This window comes from Aricia agestis, chromosome 4 (assembly GCF_905147365.1).
Source record: "Aricia agestis chromosome 4, ilAriAges1.1, whole genome shotgun sequence".
Classification (NCBI taxonomy): domain Eukaryota; kingdom Metazoa; phylum Arthropoda; class Insecta; order Lepidoptera; family Lycaenidae; genus Aricia; species Aricia agestis.
In genome coordinates, this window is record NC_056409.1 from 4912052 (window position 1) to 4921389 (window position 9338).

At 35.8% G+C, this 9338-nt stretch overlaps 1 long non-coding RNA gene across 1 annotated transcript; it reads left to right on the forward strand.

Moving 5' to 3' along the window:
- Positions 1–272: 272 nt before the first annotated feature.
- On the forward strand, positions 273–6438 carry LOC121726323. Its single transcript, XR_006035521.1, has 2 exons — positions 273–394; positions 6269–6438. It is a non-coding gene; the product is annotated as an uncharacterized LOC121726323 (long non-coding RNA).
- The last annotated feature ends 2900 nt before the right edge of the window (positions 6439–9338 follow it).

Genomic DNA, 9338 nt, shown 5'->3' on the forward strand with positions numbered 1-9338 from the left:
TATAATCCATTTTCAATTTGTTAACTTGTTGTCAACAGACTTCAATCATAAATAAAGAGTATAATTCGTTTGTATAGGCTTGTCACTCAAAAATCTGTCATTTTTCGTAGTGTGTATAGTGTGTGTAATGTTTTATTTGTTCAAAAATTTATGATTAAAGTATAATTTCTGAATAATATTAGCTCGATGCACTCCTTCACCATATAAACTATAACTATGCAAAATTTCATTAACCTACGTTTCCCCATTTTTCGTCAAAAGGGGTACAAAGTTTTTCGCTTGCGTATAAATATGTAGATACCATATTATTAAAGCAATTAATTGATGCTGCCAAGTACAGAAAGTGGTAACTTTTTACATTATGCAGAATCGACGTCGATCATGATGAGTAATGGTAAATATGGGGTTTACTTTTTATTTCTCTAGACATTATTTATAATAACCCCCACACTGGTTTCAGTGACGGTGGTCGGTTTCATTGAAACCAGGCCTGTTACGCAGAAGTAATTTTATACTGAGTGCCCAAGTGTGTGCGCAGTACACAAGAGCACTCTCTATTCCTTTACTCTCCTAACTCAGTGGGACGGACGACTGACGCGACTGGTGAGAGATCAGGCGCAGGACCGACTTTTTACATGCCTATCCGACGCATGAATCATCTTACTTGTCAGACAATCAGGTGATCAACCTGTATTGTCCTAACCAAACTTGTAAATAACGTGTTTCCAACGCGGAATCGAACCCACGACCTCCGAGTCAAGAGCCGCGCTCTAAACGACTGAACCACGGAGGCGTTACTTAGACATTATTTATTATTTTACACATTCGCACTTCCATTGTCCATCTGTCCATGATGGCCTTCATGGGTCAAAGTGGAGAAGTTACAAGAAAAAAATACGTGTGGCACCTGGAAACTGCCGCGGTAAAGCTTATTGTATATCATTTTTATCAACTCATGCAATTATAATTCTCATACGTCTATACACAGAAACAACGCGACGTGCCGAAGTCTGCCGGGTTTTTTCGTTACGGGATTTCGTGATACGGTCGCCGCGCTCAAAGCCCGCGATAAAAGCTATTGTTATAATCTAATATATAAAAATATATAAAAATAAGTCGGGTTTTCCTTCCTGACACTATAACTCCAGAACGCACGAACCGATTTCCACGGGTTTGCATTCGTTGGAAGGGTCTCGGGGTCTGTGAGGTGTATAGAAAAAAAATATCAGAAAAAACTTCAAGAGAAAAGCAGGAAAACAGGGAAAATCATTTTATGGCAAAACAACACTTGCCGGGACAGCTAGTTCATTATAACAACGTTTTAAAATTACGACTTCGTAAAATTGCCAGAGTTAACTTGGTAAGATTCCTAGAGTCTTAGTTAGATCTGGGTTTGAGCGTATGCGGCCCGTTTCATGTAATGTAATAGGAGCAACGCACAATTCTAAGCAAATAATAATTAATTTACGTACATTGTACACCGACATGACCTATGATTGTTATCTTCTAGCATTTACGCAGCATTTAACTGTACGCATTCAAACCGTATCAATGGTGCAGTATATCTTCTATATAAGATTACAATTGAGATTAAATTCACGAACTTTTGACCCCCGACTCCGAGAATCGGATGTTCGAAGAAATGTAATTTGGTCTTTTTAATACTTCGGTATCATTACTACTGGTTAATAATACTTGTAACTTTATATTTTTAGTATTTTACGTACGTTAAATTTGACATCGAAATAATATCATTCGTCAATAAAAGCTCTTAAGTCTTAAGTAAAATGAAATAAGATTTATTTTGATATAGAAAACAGTTTTTTCCATCAAGGAAATTCCTTCAATGTCTCCTGTTATCTATACCCAATGATATTCTATGTTTTGTCTATACCGAACAAATCTATAACTATTTAATAATCTCAAAAGAAATATTACGCCTGTAGTTATATTCTTATCTTCCTTGTTCGAATATCACATAATTTACATATCGGTGGTTACTTACTAATAGATAGTGTTTGTATCCATACCTTTTTAGATATGGGACCTGATTTTTTCTGGAATTATCGAGTAGATAGGAGAGTACAAAACTTTATAATATTTTAAGCTATAAGGAGTAATCACATATTACAATGAGTGAATGAAATGAAGAAGTGAAAAAAAAAGAGAAGTAATGAATGAGGGTTAGTAGTACAGAACAAAGTAGAGCAAAACGAGAAAATTGGCAAAAAATATAATCGCGGCTTTATATAGAAAATTACAAGTTTTTGACAGGGAGTCAATGACCGCTACCGCCACGTTTCGCCGAGTACAGTATAGGTGATATAATTTTGTGAATCCACACTTGATTGAATCTAACTGAAAAAAATATATTTTAGGCATAATTCCTGATATCGTATTAAAGGAAGTTCCTTTTATGAGATGTTCATTGTTCAATGTCCGTTCATAATTTATATATCGTGATAGAAACAGATGCCTTTTTAAGAGAAGAGGAGTATTTTACTCTCAAGTGCTAAGCGCCCCATTCGGACCAGATTTATAACGGGAAACATAAAATTGGTCCGTCATTGTTTTGCAAATCCGCGCCAACAATGGCACGGCATAATTCAACTCGGTGATCTGTCACCGCTCTAATGGCATCGAAACAATTTCTCAACAAAAAAGGAGGAAACACATCCCTATGAGGCACACCAGTTTCCCGAGAAAAAAGCAACAAAGCCTTTAGCGAAGAAAATCTCATATTAACTTGGTGAGGTTATTGACAAGGCGAATTAAACTCTGTCACTGCGATGTAGAATCGTTAATTCGGTGCGTCGCTCTCGCGTCTCAGTTCGAACCATTTGCTCCCATAAAGGAAACCATTATTTCCGAGGGGTTATATTTGAGGCATTTGTATCGTATTTGAAGAAGTTCGACAGTTTGTTTGCGAGTGCATTTCGTCATTAATCAATGTTTTGTTCGAGTTGGAACAGTTTTATTTTATGTTTTACCTGTTTTCCCCCGAGGAATTTTCGCTTTGACAGTTCGTTTGTAATTGATTGTTTTCGTGAATTATTTTCTGACGTCATCGCGTGATATATTACTTACCTGATATTTATTAGTTTTGTTTTACCTTACAGCGAAAATAATGACATACTTTTAATGGTATCAAAAATATTCCTAGCTTTTTATGTTTAAGTGTAACAAAGCATACTGTAAGTTTTTTTAAATGATTGTATGCAGAAGTAAGAGCATAAATCATTTAATATACTTTAAAATTTAAACTGTTTAAAAACAAATAAGATGAGTAATGCTACGTGCCTATTTAACAATCAACTAAATGTAATTTTGATTTTGATCTCGATAAATTCACTGGGAGTTATTAAAGCTAACCGTAATGAATGAAAAATCATTTTCTAAGTTATTACAACGCAGATAAGGCTGGCTTTGAGCTGAAATCCAGCTGGTATTGAGAGATTTTCTATATCCGCCTGCTTTCCTTTATGCTACGTGCAATTTTACGAACGACGATGGCGTTGAAAACCCGCTACGATATACTTTGTGGATAAGACCTGGTAAACTGGAGTCTGATAAGGAAAAAAGTGTAGCCAAATGTGGCTAGTGCTGAAAGTGTATAAAAACACTAGGGGATTCGAATACTATTTTGAAACGAAAAAACGCAGAGGAACTTAACACAGTATTTTTTCGACACTTAATACCTAGCATGGTGTTTAACGCTCATATTTTGTAAACCAAATTACATACTTTGTAGACCTTTAGATTCTAGGGTCTATCCCTATAGACGCTATCACTTTTGGTAGCACAGATTTTAGAAGTAAGTTGGTAGAGATGAAGCAAATCTTTTTTTTTACAATAAAATTATCAGCTGTCTTTCAAAACTTTAAAATCTGCTGGGATAGATATCCCAGCAGATTTAAAAGTCTCACGTGCCAGACTTACGTTGCGTTAGTCTTTTGAGTTTAAGTAAGTCTACACACAAAATATTATTCAACTGTAAACAGCTGATTCCCTATTCTTTAATTCATCATTAAGATTGAACTCTAAATAACATTTCGTAATCTTATCCTCATAATACATCGAGTATAATTTTCCCGGTAGCTTCAAGAAAATACAGCTGAGTGGGGCGGTCTTGTAAGTTCTATCAATATCTTATTTTTATTAATATTGTAGATGCCTCTTTGAGCGCCGGTTGTCAGGTAATTACTAAGATACTTCCATTCAAGTTTTAGAAGCTTTGGTTAACTGGAATGGAGTTTTATATCCAACTTGATAAATACACGTGAATGCGTTCAAGGTAAATAAAAGTAAAGAGAACAATATTATAGAGCCTGTAAATAGAGCCTGCAAGGATTACTTTAGTTGAAAAGTAAAAAAAAAATATCCACAGCCGAACATAATATTATAACCTCCTCGTTTTTTGGAAGTCGGTTAAAAAATAGAAACATTGACTGATTTATAGAGACCAACAAAATTTTTTCTTCTGTCATTTTGTCTTCACCATAGAAAGAAACCCTTTCTGTTGTAGTCAAGTTAAGCGTGTAGCAACGTCTTTAATTCATCAAGCGCTTTCATTCATTTCATTCAATACGCTCACCGGTGAACGAGACACAATAGAATTTCTATTGTGTCTCGTTAAGTTCGTAAGTGTAATTTTAACAGACTTTTAATGGACAAAGGGTGCTCCTATTAATTTCTATAAGTGGACTTTTTAAGAAAGTGAAACTTCGTTTGTCTGTTACGGTACCACTCAGTTGAAACAGCTGAACCGATGTCTAATATTGAGCAGAGGGGGGGGACTACCCCAAAATATCTTAAAATTTTCTCAATAGAAAATAATCACAAAGATGCATCTAATTTTCACGAATTATTCATTTATTGCCATAACCGTGCATTGAACTAAGTTAATATTTTAACACATTGTATAAAATTCTATCATTGAGAAACCGACTTAGCGCATTTTTTTATATGTTGTATATTTATCGAGTTATTGAGAAAAAACTAATTTGGCGATGAATCCGCGTCGTCCTTTTTCACCTGGCATATGAAAGATGGGTGTGAGTGTGAAAACAGAAGAACGATGTTTGATTTTTTGGATTAGTCGCCCTCTTAAAGATGTACGGTTTCCAAGCGACCACCAATATCTGCGAGAAGGAAGTGAGGCAACATCCAGAAGTGAAATAATATCCATAATTATATTGGAACATGCTAAATAATGACGTCGCGAATATCAGATCTCTCGTCCTGGGGGCCGTATATCTGCGCGATTGGCTAGGGGACCCGCGAATATGATATCTCTCGTTTATTTTTAAATAAATTTACGACTTTTGCCCACCGCAGTAATGTTGGGCAAAGGTAGACCCGTGGGAGATGATGAAAATTGAATAAACAATTATTTTCAGTGATTTTTCGGCAAGAACTTTGCCTTTAAAGCAGTCATGAGGGATAAAGTTTCAAAGTACAAAACGAGATAATTTACAGGTAATTAAATATTTGTAAAATACAAGCTGTCCCGGCAAATGTTGTTTTGCCATATAAAGTATTTCGCCCATATTATTTTATTGAAGTGACTAAATTAGTATGGCACCATGGCAACGTCCATCGCTATCCCGTCGTACAAACAATGGTCGTCGTCAGTCTCGAGTTGTAATAATTTACTATTATTTATTCAACAAATGCGCTTATCAATATAAAAAGTAGCCAGTAGCCGATTCTCAGATCTACTAAATATACGTATAAAATTTGGTTAATATCAGTAAAGTACGGTAACTAACATTGTGACATTGTTATGTTTATAAAGAAACAAAAACTCAGGATATTTTCTTACACAAGATATTTCTTCGACGCAACATTACTTTTCCAAAACAAATGTTTAAATATTTGTAATCAATTGTAAATATAAGATTTTAAGTACAAGACTTCGATGTTATCAATGGATTGTGTATGGTCCCTTGTAGACAAGGCCGTAATGTGAGACGCTTTATGCTTTACGATGGCGACACACGGGAAATTATTTTAGTACACATCGCTTATAAGGAAATTAATCGAATTATAAAATTTGCAATTATGACAAAGTTAAAAGCGCGATACACGGATGAATATTTACTATCGCGGTAGTTCTATTTAAAAAATAATAAATCGCTGCAAATGATGTTGAAAATTCTGATTATATCTACCACAACAAGTAGTGCTTTATGAATGTCACAGAAATTATTTCACTTATCAATTATTTTACTAAATATTTGAAATTTACCATTTATTCCTTTTCTAGGTTGTCTGAGACTAGCCAAGTCCTATGTTCATCTGCAGTACCCAAACAATAGTCACCAAGACATCACCTAGATGTCACCAAGTCAAGTAAGTTGTTCGTGCTCGCGGAGACAAAAAGCATAAATATTATGTGGAGTATTAAACAACAATAAAGCGTGCAAATTAAAATTATGATAAAGACTTATTCTTATGTCCTTCTCGTACGCAGCAACAGCGCGACAACGCAGCGAATAATCCCCCGTGTATCCCCTCGAACAACGCGCAACTCCAGCCTATTGCCAATAAATCGAAGCGTACTCCATATTAATTAGCTCGCGTGAGAGCCGCTACTGTGCCCACTATACTATTAGATTTATTGTTTTCGAGAACATTAAATTTATTTATGAAAAATGCTTTCGCTTCGATTTAGCTACGATCCTTGCGTGCCGGTAAATCGAGAAGCTTGCTCGTGTTGCGTTTATTGTACAATCGATTTCCTTAGTAAACCATAATAGTGTTTGTTACGAGTTGTAATTCGTTCTGCTTTAGTTCCTTCTATCTTTTAAGGTTTCGAATTTGTGTTCTTTTTCCTAACCTTTCTTTATTTCAGCTATCGAGCTTTTACCCACTTGGGACCAGCATAATTAAGTACATCATCCAACGGGAATAATGTACCTACTTCTTGAGGATAAAATATTATATTGTTATTTTTCATTCAAATAGGTACAATGTTCCTCTAGCATACCTATATGTTTATCAAGAGCCTTAACTACAACCAAGAAAATTCTTTGAGTAGTGTTCGCATGAAGAAAGATACTGCATTGTATTTGTAGTTGTTGATCCCCAAATATATGCAAGAAGAATGTTACCTGTTTGTTTCATATTGTAATATATGCACGTCACAATATATTGAGAGACTTATCATGCATCGGAATATGCATATTGCATATGCAATTATTGCATTAGACGTGTATAATGTAAAATATGCAAGGCATTATGGCGGTCGCGAACAGCTCCTGTTCAGCCCCGGGCTTTGAATTATTGAGGGGTTTTGCATAAATATGTCTATAGAAGTAGACAGACTAATGATTGTTGTCATATTTCAGTGTAAGGCAGGTAGACGCTTAGGCCAGCCGCATACATACGTTTTCCGTATGCAATTTCCAATTTTTTTCCGTATTCAGAAATCAGAATGCATGAAATCAGTAGAAAATACATTACCAGCAGCACACTTTTGTTTTTCTCCGTACGAAACTCGAAGTTCGGAAATAAAATATAACACGGAAAACGTGCATTTGTGGTCAGCCAAGAGTAGGCTTAAACGGCACAATTGTACTGCAACAATTCGTGCAGTACAATCGACGTATGAATGGTTCTACATATTATATTATACATACATTATATTATACAAATATTATATTATACATTGTATGCGCCACTATTTATTCGTTATTACGTATCTACTGCAAAAATGTGCAAGAAACGTGCAGGTTTGTGCGGTGTGTACCTTTTTTTTTCGACGGGAAATGCATTGGCGCATCCCGGGGGGATTGGGTACTCCCCCACGAGTATGTGAGGCTCGCTGCGGCCGTAAGGATGGTAAGTGACCGCAGCCCTACCCACTAAAACCCGTCGGTACTCTTCGTCTTCCCGTTGCCGAGTCGCCCGCGTATCAATAGCAGGCCCGTCCTCTTTCAAGCACTGTCTTAGCTATGCACCTGTCACCGAACAGAGGCCCTCCCGGGGCTTGCAAAGGCGACTCTCTGTGTCGTCGCGATGCGCGAAGAGTACACTGCACATCGCGACCCTCTCGCGGACTCGGTGCAATGAGACCTGGCTTTAAGATGGGACGTAAATTCAGAGTTGGAAAATTTTCGTTGTCTTCTGTTTTTTTTTTTTTACTTAGGTACTCTTAATAATAGATTTAATAGTAATAAAGAAGGTAATTATTATTTACAGTTCACAGCGGCAGCCCTGCAAAATTAAAATAAAAAGTTCATAATTTTTCCTAGGCATGTTAAAAATGCATCAATTTTATTTCTGGATACTTACATATTATTATTATGGTTTTCGGTCAATTCTAAGCTCTGATATCAAAATATCTTTAATTCCCCAAATATCTGAAACATTTTTTTTCCCATACACATACCATCTTATTAGCCACAAATAATGTATTTAGCCGGCTATGTTAGATAAGATCTAGATGAGTCTAGATGGCCTAGCCGTGAGTAATGACTGGCCGTTGTTCGGGCGCTGGTTGCACGGTGTTATGGTAATTGGTACAGCCACCGATTGGTAATACCTAATTAGATCTAGGTTTAACCAACTCCGAGATTCCATTATACCATTGCTCACGATTGTATAGAATTCATTCCGTTCCGTTCCATTCCGTTAAGCCAAAATTAGCGCGGGAACCGTACATTTTGCCGAGATAAAAGTAGACCCTATGGTCCTTTGCCGGGACACAAAGTAATGCCAAATTGTAGCAAAATCGGTTCAGCGGTTTGGACATGAAGACAAAGAATATTACTAGTATCGATATAATAATACAATAAGGGTTTCAAGAACTTTTTAAGAACCTTAATAATAATTATTATATATAGCTTCCTTCTGGTGGCCGACAGTATGTAGGAAAGTGTCTTATTGAAAACACGAGTCCTTCAGGCGGTGTTAAGTAGGTACGTATGAGTCGTAAGTGTAACGTAGCCTGTTTTTCTTTATAAGCTGTTCATCAATTAGAACAGGTCCCTTGATTTTCTACGGTGTAATTTTAATTATTACTAAGCTACATTTGAATACACGAGGAAAAAGATAATTGATAAATATACCCACCACTATTTTGAACGAAATCTATAAAACATAATATAGAATATTTTAATTTTGAATGAATTTTAGATAAATATTCTGTTGCCTTGTAAATGGATACAAATACATGGAGATCGATATGGTAACATTTTTAATGGGAGGAATTAATGTTAACTATCATTAGATAAAACGTACATAAACACAGAGAACGCTGCGGAGCTGATAATATTGCTTATTAATAGCCTAAATTAAGGCTTCTAAATGTCTCTTGATATTTTTATCTTATT